The following is an 11,286-nucleotide window of genomic DNA, read 5'->3' as shown; positions in this document are numbered from 1 at the left end:
GGAGCTTTCGGTTTTTGTTTGCTACATTTAAGTTCTTATTAATATTCTTTAAGGTATAATAAATTCTAACTTTTGCATATAATTTTAACAAAAAATACATTATAGGAAAATTTTGATTGATGGTTGAATTTAATTGTCTGAAATAATTTAACAAATTTACATAATATTGTTACGTTTTTCGTCGGTTCCGTATGGATAGAAAGTCACAATTTATTTAAACACTATTTATTTAACACTAACTAACAAAAACAATAACGATAAAAGACTTATAGAACTATTTACAAACGATTTATAACTAAGAATTTATTTTGAATTTTACCGCGTCAACTGCACTTGTATAACTGCCTTCTGTAGGCCACAGCCGCCGGCTTTTATACCGACAGGTAAAGAACACTAGAATAGTCCATAGATCGTTAGGTGCGTAGAGAAGGTTTTCGAATGTTCTCGTATGTACTAGTCCATTCCAGTGGGACTCGATTCTTCTCGAACGAATGAATCATTACCGTGTCTATTCTTTAATGCGATGTTAAGGTCATCTGAGGGCGGGACATATAGTTAGGTTAGGTCGAGTTCACACGGGTCCGCAACACTGCCCCCTTCTTAGGCATATGCTCGTCCCGAGATTATACGGTGAATGAAGGTATTTGCAAAGCTGGCCCCTGGTACATTGCGAAGTCTGGTAGAAATAGCAGTCTACAGTTTTCTCTCCCGATCTCAGCTTTGGGTTGTAGCAGCAAACGAGGATCTCGATTCCCGTAAATCTGAACAAGACTTCAATCATGTTCCGGATTGTACGCCAACTCAAACCATCGAGTCCACACGCCAGCTTCGGAATGGCTAATCGTGCAATGTTGTTGTTTAGCAGGGCTTCTCTCAGTTCAATCAGGGTCTTCCATAGATTGAGATAAGTCGGCTTACTCGGGGACCATTCCTTGGTGACCAGGTAGAAGATGTGCCTTGCTTGACCATGTGCATTGTCGGTTAGCCTCAAGACGCTTCCAACCTCTGGATCCTGTCGGCGTAGTTCTCCGACACGCCCAAACTTCTCATTGAACGTCGCAGCGATTCCTCTGGACATCCGCAAATCTCGAGCCACACAATGAGCGAGCGAATAATCAGGAGGCACGGAAAAGAGGTCTCGTTGATCTTCTTTGGTTACACCATAGCGAGCCTTCTCACTGCTGTTGTATCGGGCCATGAAATCGTCAAAGGACATCTCCGAATCAGGGGGATCAAAGCTGCAGGTTCTCACGGTCCCAGCACGATCTTCTATTTCGCCTTGGTAGGGGCTCAAACGGTTGAAATGGACTACCCTCGGTTTTCCTTTTGGCAATTTTCTGATACGGTATACGACGTCATTAATTCTATCCATGACTTCGTATGGCCCTTCCCACGAGGATTGTAGCTTCGGAGATAACCCACGACGTCTCTGCGGGTTATATAGCCACACCAACTTCCCTGGTTGGTATCCTCCATGCTCAGCTTGAATGTCGTAGTGTTCCTTCATTCGGTCACTAGCACTTTGAATATTTAGGCGGACTCTCTGATGAATGTCGTCCATCCTTTGACGTAGTGTGTGGACATAATCTTCTCCGGCGACTTCTTCTCCCGGTCGGCAACCAAATTTCAGATCACAGGGTAGGCGCACTTCCCGTCCCATAACGATGCTGGCTGGAGTTTGCCCTGTAGATTCTTGGACGGATGAACGGTAGGCCAACAGGAACAGGTGAAGAAATTTGTCCCAGTCTCTTTGGTGGTCAGAGACTACTTTGGCCAGATAACGGTTGATAGTTCTGTTCATGCGTTCAACCATCCCATCGGATTGTGGATGTAGAGCAGTCGTCCTGGTCTTGCGGATGTTCAGGACTTCACAGACGCCTTGGAACAGATTGGACTCAAAGTTTCTTCCCTGATCTGAATGAAGCTCCATGGGAACACCAAACCTGCAGATCCATTCTTTAACAAGGGCATCAGCAATCGTGGACGCTTCTTGATTTGGCAACGCGTAGGCCTCGACCCATTTGCTGAAGTAATCCATTACTACCACAATGTATTTGTTGCCATCGTTCGTCTCCGGGAAAGGACCAGCCACGTCGATCGCTATTCGTTCGAAGGGACTACCAACATTGTACTGGCGCATAGGGGCTTTACCACGCTTTTGTGGCCCATTAATGGCTGCGCAAATGTCACATTTCTTACACCAGGCCCTCACATCTTCTTTGCAGTTCACCCAGTAGAACCGTTCACGCAGCTTGCCAAGTGTCTTGGTAACACCAAGATGTCCACCGCTGGTTCCATTGTGAACTTCCTGCAAGACCTCCGGGACCCTCTTCTTTGGAATGACGATCTGCCTTCTCTCTTCTTGCCCCTCTGGCCTCTCAATCACACGGCGGAGTAACCCATCATCTATTACCAAAGGAATTCCACTGGGCCCAGTACGACTTCACGTTCGGCGAATATCTGCAAACTTCCTCCCACGTTGGTCTTTGGTCCGCGTTTTTCCAGTTAATCACTAAGCCTAATTCTGGGTCACTGATTTGGTCGTTTGCAAGATCTTCGGGTTGCCAAGAATCGTTAACCACAGTTGTTCTTAGGAGTTTCGCTTCTTTCTCTTCTGCTTGGGAACAATGCTTACAGTCCTTAGCACAAGGTCTTCTGGAAAGTGCGTCGGCATTTCGATGGATTGCCCCAGCTCGATGTTCTGTGTCGAAGTCAAATTCTTGTAATCGTTCAATCCATCTAGCTACCTGCCCTTCAGGATTCTTAAACTGCAACAGCCATTTCAAAGCAGCATGGTCTGTTCTTAACAAGAACTTTCTTCCATAGAGATACTTGTAGAAGTGTTCCACTGCTTTAACTACCGCTAGTAATTCTCGTCTGGTTACACAGTAGTTCCTTTCCGGTTTCGACAAGGTCTTACTAAAATAACCAATTACTTTTTCTTGACCATCCTGGATCTGAGACAGAACAGCGCCTAACGCAACATTGCTAGCGTCGGTATCCAATATAAAGTTTCCGTTGCCAAGAGGGTAGCTAAGTATGGGCGCACTAGTCAGGGCCTTCTTCAATTTTCGGAATGCCTCGTCAGAATCTGAGTCCCAAGAGAAACGCCTCTCGCCTTCGGTAAGTCTGGTCAATGGTTTTGCGATGGTGGCGAAACCCTGTACATAGCGGCGATAGTATGTGCATAGTCCCAAAAAGCTTCGTAGTTCATGTTTATCTTTAGGTATCGGCCACTCTTCCACTGTCTTGGTCTTCTGTGGATCTACCGCAACTCCTTGGGAGGAGACTACATGGCCCAAGTAGTGTACCTTTTCTTGACACAGATGACATTTCTTTGGGCTAAGTTTCAAACCAGAGCTCCCTAGTCGCTTGAAAACTTCTTCCAAATTCTTCAGATGATCGTCAAAGGATTTCCCAACCACTATGATGTCATCCAGGTACACTAAACAGGTAGTCCAGGATAGTCCCTTTAACACAGACTCCATTAGTCTCTCAAAGGTAGCTGGCGCGTTGCACAATCCAAAAGGCATGACGGTAAATTGCCACAGTCCGGAGCCCACCGAGAACGCTGTCTTCTCTCTGTCTTTCGGCGCCATGTCGACTTGCCAATATCCACTCTTCAGATCTAACGTAGAGAATATCGTTGACCCCGCCAGCGTGTCTAGAGTATCGTCTATCCTCGGCAGGGGATAACTATCCTTCTTGGTAACATTATTGAGCTGCCGATAATCAACACAGAACCTGGTGGTACCGTCTTTCTTCTTTACTAGTACTACCGGCGATGTCCACGGGCTGTTAGATGGTTCGATGACACCCTCTTCTTTCATTTCTCGAAGGATTTTATCAGCTTCTTCACGTTTGGCGAGCGGAAGTCTTCTCGGATTTTGTTTGATTGGTCGTGCATCTCCGGTATCAATTTTGTGTTGTACTAAATTGGTACGACCTCTCTGTCCTGCTTCTCCTTTATCAAACACATCTTGATACTTGATTATCAGGTTTCTCAATTTTCTTCTATTTTCGGGAGATAATCCTTTAACGTTTACTAACTCCTTCACCATTTTGTCCGGAATTTTTGAAGTCGAAACTTGGAGGCTTCCACGCTTCGAATGACTGAGGAGCCGAACAACAGTACCCTAAAAGGGTTCCCTTCTTCAAGGATACAGAATAATAATTTGTGTTCATTACTCTCGCCGGTACAGTTTTCTTCGCTCGTAGCAGGGCTTTTCCAACAGCGATCCCCCGTCCTATTTCGCTGTCATGGTTCCTTGGCTCCAACAGAATAATACTCCCATTATTCATTTTATCTTCCAGGCAACCATCCAAAAATATCTCACAGCGCTCAGGGATCGAAACATCTTCTGCTACCACCACGCGAAGCGTCTCCTCACATTTTCGATGTAGAACCACTTCTTCTTCATTTATTTTCAAAATTCCCTGTTTGAAGTTTAGTTCAAAACCTCTAGTGGCCATGATGTCCATTCCGAGAATAAGTTCATCTTCGATATCTGCTACTACCACTGGATGTTCAAAACTGGTGCTCCCAATAACAAAATTAAGGTTTACTTCTCCATGGACAGCAGCAGAGCCCCCCGTAGCAGTACGTAGTCGCCATTGTGTTGTTTTAACCTTCTTCGATGTTTTAAGAATGTCCGGTCTGATAATAGTTTTCGTCGCTCCTGTATCCAACAGCATAGTCCGGAACTCTCCATCAACAAAACCATCCACAAACATGCTGTTGAATTTGTGTTGTAGCGAGGCGACTCGAGCAGTTTTCGTTGGGGCATGTTGGGTACAGGTCGACGTGTGCCCCTTCATTTCGACCCTTAGTAGTTTTCCGACCTCGACGAAGCCGGTTCTTCGTTCTTCTCCTTACAACGGCTTCGCACGTGTCCTACCTGTCCGCAGTTCCAGCAATGAATCAGTCCCTTCTTGCCCATGTACTGGTCCATTACTTTCCGAACAATCCCTTCCACGGATTCGTCGGAACATTCGTCGATGGCCCGTACTCTTCCTAAAGACCGAGAACTTTGTTTCGCGGCCTCGAATTCTAGGGCACGTGCTAAAGCGTCCACCAAGTGCGTTGGGTGAGCTAGGAGAAGTGCTTGTCTTGTCTCGTTGTCACGTAAGCCATCGGAGAATGCCTGTACTGCCAACCGCTCCATAACATTCTCGGGCGTAGCAGGGTACGCAAGGCGAACGAGGCGGGCTACGTCGGCTTCAAACTCCTGCAGAGACTCATTTGACTTTTGAATGCGATTTTTTAGCTGGGAATGATAGACATGTTCCAAATGAGCCTGGCCGTACCTCATTTCTAAATGTCGTACCAATTGCTGATAATCTCCCTGTTCCGATGGTGACAGTGTCTGCAGGATGTCAGTCGCATCTCCTCGCAGTGCGACAGTCAAAGCGGTAGCCTTTTCAGCGATTGTCCATCCGTTCGCTCTCGCAGCGGCCTCAAACTGGCAAAAATAATTGGCCCAAGCGGTTTTTCCGTCAAACTGTGGAGGCTTAATAACTGACTTTGAGACATACTTATTTTCAACTAGTGTCGGGTTCTCCGATGATTCTTGACATTTTGGTGAATTTGCCTTTGCTATTTGTTCTTTCAAAATTTCGATTTTTCTATTTACATCGTCCTCAATTTGTGTTATTTTGTCTTGTAGTTCTGTAGAATTATCTATAATCTTTTCTTCTAATTCCCTGGAAGATTCCTGGATTTCTGTTATCTTTTCTTCTAAATTAAGTATTTTATTATTAAAGTTGGCCTGTATGTCTTTAGAATTTTGCGCGATCCTATCTTCTAAAGAATTAATTAAATCCTGGGAATTTTTTATAATTTTATCACTGATTTTATCTTCTAAAATATTCATTTTATCATTTAAAGTTTCTTGCAAATTGTCGTTTAAATTGTCTTGCAAATTTTTTAATGACGAGTCAAGGTCACCTTCCAACTCGAAGTAAAATGTGTCAGGATCCTCACCTTCCTCCACCAAAACGTCTCTCAGTCTAGCTTGCAAAATGCTTTTTTTTCCATCTGTCTCGCACTCTCTCTCTTCCAAGATGCATTTCAGTTCAGACACTTTCAAGTCTTTCAACAATTTTTTCAGAGCCATGGTCAGTCTTTTTATTCTTCTAGTCTATCACACACGCCACACTTGACACCAATTGTTACGTTTTTCGTCGGTTCCGTGTGGATAGAAAGTCACAATTTATTTAAACACTATTTATTTAACACTAATTAACAAAAACAATAACGATAACAGACTTATAGAACTATTTACAAACGATTTATAACTAAGAATTTATTTTGAATTTTCGCGCGTCAACTGCACTGGTATATTTATAACTGCCCCCTGTAGGCCACAGCCGCCGGCTTTTATACCGACAGGTAAAGAACTCTAGAATAGTCCATAGATCGTTAGATGCGTAGAGAAGGTTTTCGAATGTTCTCGTATGTACTAGTCCATTCCAGTGGGACTCGATTTTTCTCGAACGAATGAATCATTACCGTGTCTATTCTTTAATGCGATGTTAAGGTCATCTGAGGGCGGGACATATAGTTAGGTTAGGTCGAGTTCACACGGGTCCGCAACAATATATTTTCATTTAAGGAAAGTTCTTCAAAATTGTTCTGAAAAATTTTATAAAAAAACTTTTTTAAAAACAAGTTTTTATTTAAATACACTAAAAAGAATAAAATAAACTTTTTCTTTAAAACTTTTATTATGAACTTATAACGTCATTACACAATTTTAATATTATATAAAAGCTTGTCGCGAGATTTGAGTGTACAGTTGCACTCATAAAAATCTGGTACGACAACTTTATCTTGTAATTCCTGGTCTAGTGGTCTATCATAACAGAAACTTTGAGAATGAGACAGGGTAGACACAGGTTTTAGTTAATTTACTTGTTTATCGATGTAGAGAAATCTCGCGACAAGCTTTTATATATCTAATATTAAAATTGTGTAATGACGTTCTAAGTTTATAATAAAAGTTTTAAAGAAAAAGAGTTTATTTTATTCTTTTTAGTGTATTTAAATAAAAGCTTGTTTTTAAAAAAGGTTTTTTTATAAAATTTATCATCTACTTTTTAGTTATGCTTGTTTCTCAGTGCCACACACTTAAACTCAATTTTTTTTTCTTAAATAACTTTCTATGGGTATCCTAATAATATGTATATCGATTTTCATTAAAAAAGGAGAACTTAAAAAAAACGACAGCTGTCAAATTTGACAGTTCAAATGTGAGACAAATAAAATGAAAACCGACTATGGGGTAGGGGGCATCCAATATATCGATTTTTATCAAAATCGGACAAATTTGAAATTATTTGACAGCTGTCACATTTGACAGCTCAAAATTTTTTTCTTTCATTTTAGCCCACGGCCATCATCGATTTTTATCAAAATCGGACAACTTTGAAATTTTTTTGACAACTGTCAAATTTGACAGCTCAACATTTTTTTTTCATTTTCGCCCATGGCCGTCCTATATATCAATTTTTATCAAAATCGGACAACTTTGAAATTTTTTTGACAGCTGTCAAATTTGACAGCTCAAATTTTTTTTCTTTCATTTTAGCCCATGGCCATCCTATATATCAATTTTTATGAAAATCGGTTGACTTTGAAATTTTGACATGTCATTAAACTGTCATTTTTTCAAGATGGCCGCCCATATATTTTTTTTCATATGTATATACCCACAATATACCTATACAGGTTGTTAAATTGTTCATTACTCGCGGCAAGAGTTTTATGGTTGAAATAACCTCGGCCCGCTCGTCGATAGACGACGCGACGGGACGAGTCGGCAGAAAAATCAATAATGCATACGTTCTCAATAGGCAGTGTTGCCATTCTGTTTCCCTATAAGTAACTGTCGAGAGTTAACAAGTTAATATATATATATATATATATATATATATATATATATATATATATAGTATATATATATATATATATATATATATATATATATATATATATATATATATATATATATAATATAATTTCAGCCCGATCCATTCATAAATAGAATTTTAAAAAATCAAAAACCTCAAAAATGCCGCCATTTTGACAGCTGTCAAAAATTCGGGTCATGCCTTGCAAAAAAATGTATTATCATCGGGACTGAACCTACATGCCAAATTTCAATCTCCTACAATAAAAGAAAGTGGTTTTAATTTAGCTTACAAGATTTGCCCCGAACAAACATACATACATACATAGATAGTTACATACAAAGCAAGTTAAATAAAAGCTTATAAAACTAGCCTCCAATGAGGAAACTAAATAAAAAAATGGTCACTTGGCATTAGCAAGCCTCCAAATAAGTAGTCTTCATCGTTTTGAAAAGCACTAAAGTGTGAATATACTTTTGAATTGAACATTAATTTTGAATTGAATTGAAAATTAAACAGACTATATTTTGAATTATTTCCATAATTATTTGTGCAACCAGCAGCCGCACATCCCGGAAAACCTTTTCCCATTCCATCAATATAAATAAAATTGAAATAAAAGCACAAATACCTATGGTTAAATATAAGAAAAAAAATCGAATTAAAATCTTCCGTAATACGGCCCTACGCGCCACCGGTGGAGGCTATGCATCGACTGAATGAGGCTGACTGTCGGTCGCTTAATTCAGTTAGCGCATCGTCGGAGTGGGGCGTTTTAAATTCGAGCGTGGGAAAAATTGGCGAGTGTCAAAGCTATGTTATTCTGTAAGCTGTGATCTTGCCACAAAGAAGTTATAGGGGAAGCCTTTCATCGGGGTTTACAATAATCGTAGAAGCCATAATTCTTATGAAACTAAAAGTTATAATAGTTGTTTCAGCTTTATTATAATTATATTCTGTATTATTCCCTATAAATCTTACCCGCCCCGCGAATGGGTAGTCGTTTGTTATATAAATTAAATGTCTAATAATAAATTAAATTTCTAACAATTTAAAACAAGCAATCACTAAATTCCGTTAAAAAGTTAATGTGTTAAATGGCAACGCCGCATATGATCGTTAACGGTTGCCTGACGACTCGCTTTATTTTCGTCGTCCTAAACAGCAGGTTTACCTATTTTTCAATAAAAATTTAAGAAAATTTTCTTTTCTTTTTCACAATCAATTATTTCGTCCAAAATTGGTATCTGATCAGATACAGTTTTGTCGGCAAGTGTTTGAGATGCATTTCTTTGTCTGGCTGTAATGAGAAAATTCTACAATTCTGCAACCATTTTCCGTGTATTACTACATATTCAATCCGGAACAATCAAAATCACCAAAAGATTGATATATTTCCCCACTACTGTTAATAAATTAATTTAATTAATGAGGCAAACTTGTAAGTTTTTTTTTTGATAATAAGGATGTCGAAATCCTCTTCAGCTTCTTGCAAATAAATATTTATTTATTTGCATATTTATTAATTTTAGAGCATATCAGCCATTAATAACCAATAAAGGGTGTGGGTAGCAGAAAAAGTGCGATTTTGAGCAAATTTAACAAAATTGACAGTTTTAGACTGCCAATTTTGTTGGCTCTTGACCCAAAACAGTTTGTTTAGCGAAAATTTAAAAAATTTAAAAGCAAGGATTATAGAAAGAAGGGTTGTTTACTAAAAGTTAATAGCTTTTGAGTTATAAGTAAAATACCACGAACAAATCAGATTTATATTTTTTTATTTTATTTTCTTTAAGATTCTTCCACGAAAATGAATTCGCAAATCCCAGTTTCGAGCACCCAAAAACATATAGAATAGAAGAAATCAAAACTATCCCAAAACTTTCTGAGCAAGTCCAGCACTGCAACGTTATCTTTTTCGATTTCATGAAACGGACAGTACTCCGACATTTGGTAAAATTCTTCGTTATCTCTACCAGCTTCCAATGTCAGTAATGTGCTGAAAGATTTATCTTCTGAGACCGTTGCATGTTTATCACTCGGCTCCAAAATATAAGGATATAGATACTTGGATAAGTGTCCGAACCTCCTTTTCTGCTGTCTCTCTAAGACTCTTCCTGGACATTATCTATTGTTCTCGATAGGCATTTTATAGATGATTTTTTATTACTGTTTAATTTAGGCGAAAGAATAGACCAAGATTTAGGCCATTTTAATTACATTGTCAGCATCTTTCAATGTCATCAGCTGTCAAGTATGAACACAAAATTTTCTCGTAAAATCGCCACTCATGTTTCAAGAAAAAGATGAGTTGGGTGAGCAAGACTCAAAATCAGATTCATCTACAGATTTATCTAGGGAAGAAGCTATATTAGTGGCTTTAGAAGTGATGTTAATTTAGACGAATGCAAGTCTAATTCTGAAATTAATAATAATAACTCCCGTATATAGCGTTCAACGCCTTGGGAGTAGCAAGGTACAGCTTGCCATACTAGAGCCGTTCGGTATACAAGGAAGGTAATGTGGCTAACACTACGCTTCAACCGCCTATTATTAGGTACCTCAGGATTGTGAATCCCAAGTACTCATTTAAGGCCGGATTTAAGGCTAGGAGTCGACCTAGGCTAAGCCAGACTTTTTAGTCGACCTAGACTAAACCAAACCAAACTATTTTAATTCTGAAATTGCGAATGAAAATAAAAAAGATGAATTGGGGGGGGGGATTTCAAAATAGAAAATTGGTTAAATAATACAAGTGAAATTCAAATAATCAACAACAATCTAATATATGTAGATGAAATTGGTGTTGCAAGAATAGAAAATGAGAAAATTAAGCAAGATTTGAACGAGTCCAAAAATTCCAAAAAAAATTTTTCCAAAAATTCCAAATTTTCAAAAAAAAAATTTCGCAGAAAATACCTCATATTCGTGTTTCTGAGGTGGAAATATACTACCCCTAAAAATATTTGTACTTATTTAAGACTCACCCTGTATATAAAAAAACTAAAAATCTATGCCGCTATACAAGGTTTAAATGAATATGTTTGAGAAAATTCAACAGGTATATTTTAAAAAAATCGGTTTTTCGTTTTAAAATTTTTCGATTTGATTGTTTCCTTTAAAAATCATCTGCTTATACAGGGTGGTCCGAACTGTATTTCGGAAACTTTGGCAGCATATTCTGCAGATTAAAATAAGTAAAAAGTTCGTATAAATGCATGTCCTAAAATGTGTAGTTTCGGAGACACAGGGTGTAGAAATTTCATTTTTATTTCGATTTTTTCCAAATAATTTCTGAAGTAACGTCAATATTTGGGTGAAAATTGGTGTCTGGGAGTTTGTTGCCATGATCATAGATAAAAGAAAATAATCTAC

Source organism: Sitophilus oryzae, unplaced genomic scaffold, assembly GCF_002938485.1.
Source record: "Sitophilus oryzae breed Bouriz unplaced genomic scaffold, Soryzae_2.0 scaffold_1614_pilon_pilon, whole genome shotgun sequence".
NCBI lineage: Eukaryota > Metazoa > Arthropoda > Insecta > Coleoptera > Curculionidae > Sitophilus > Sitophilus oryzae.
The sequence above is the reverse complement of the archived record's forward strand: the minus strand, read 5'-3'. Positions refer to the sequence as shown.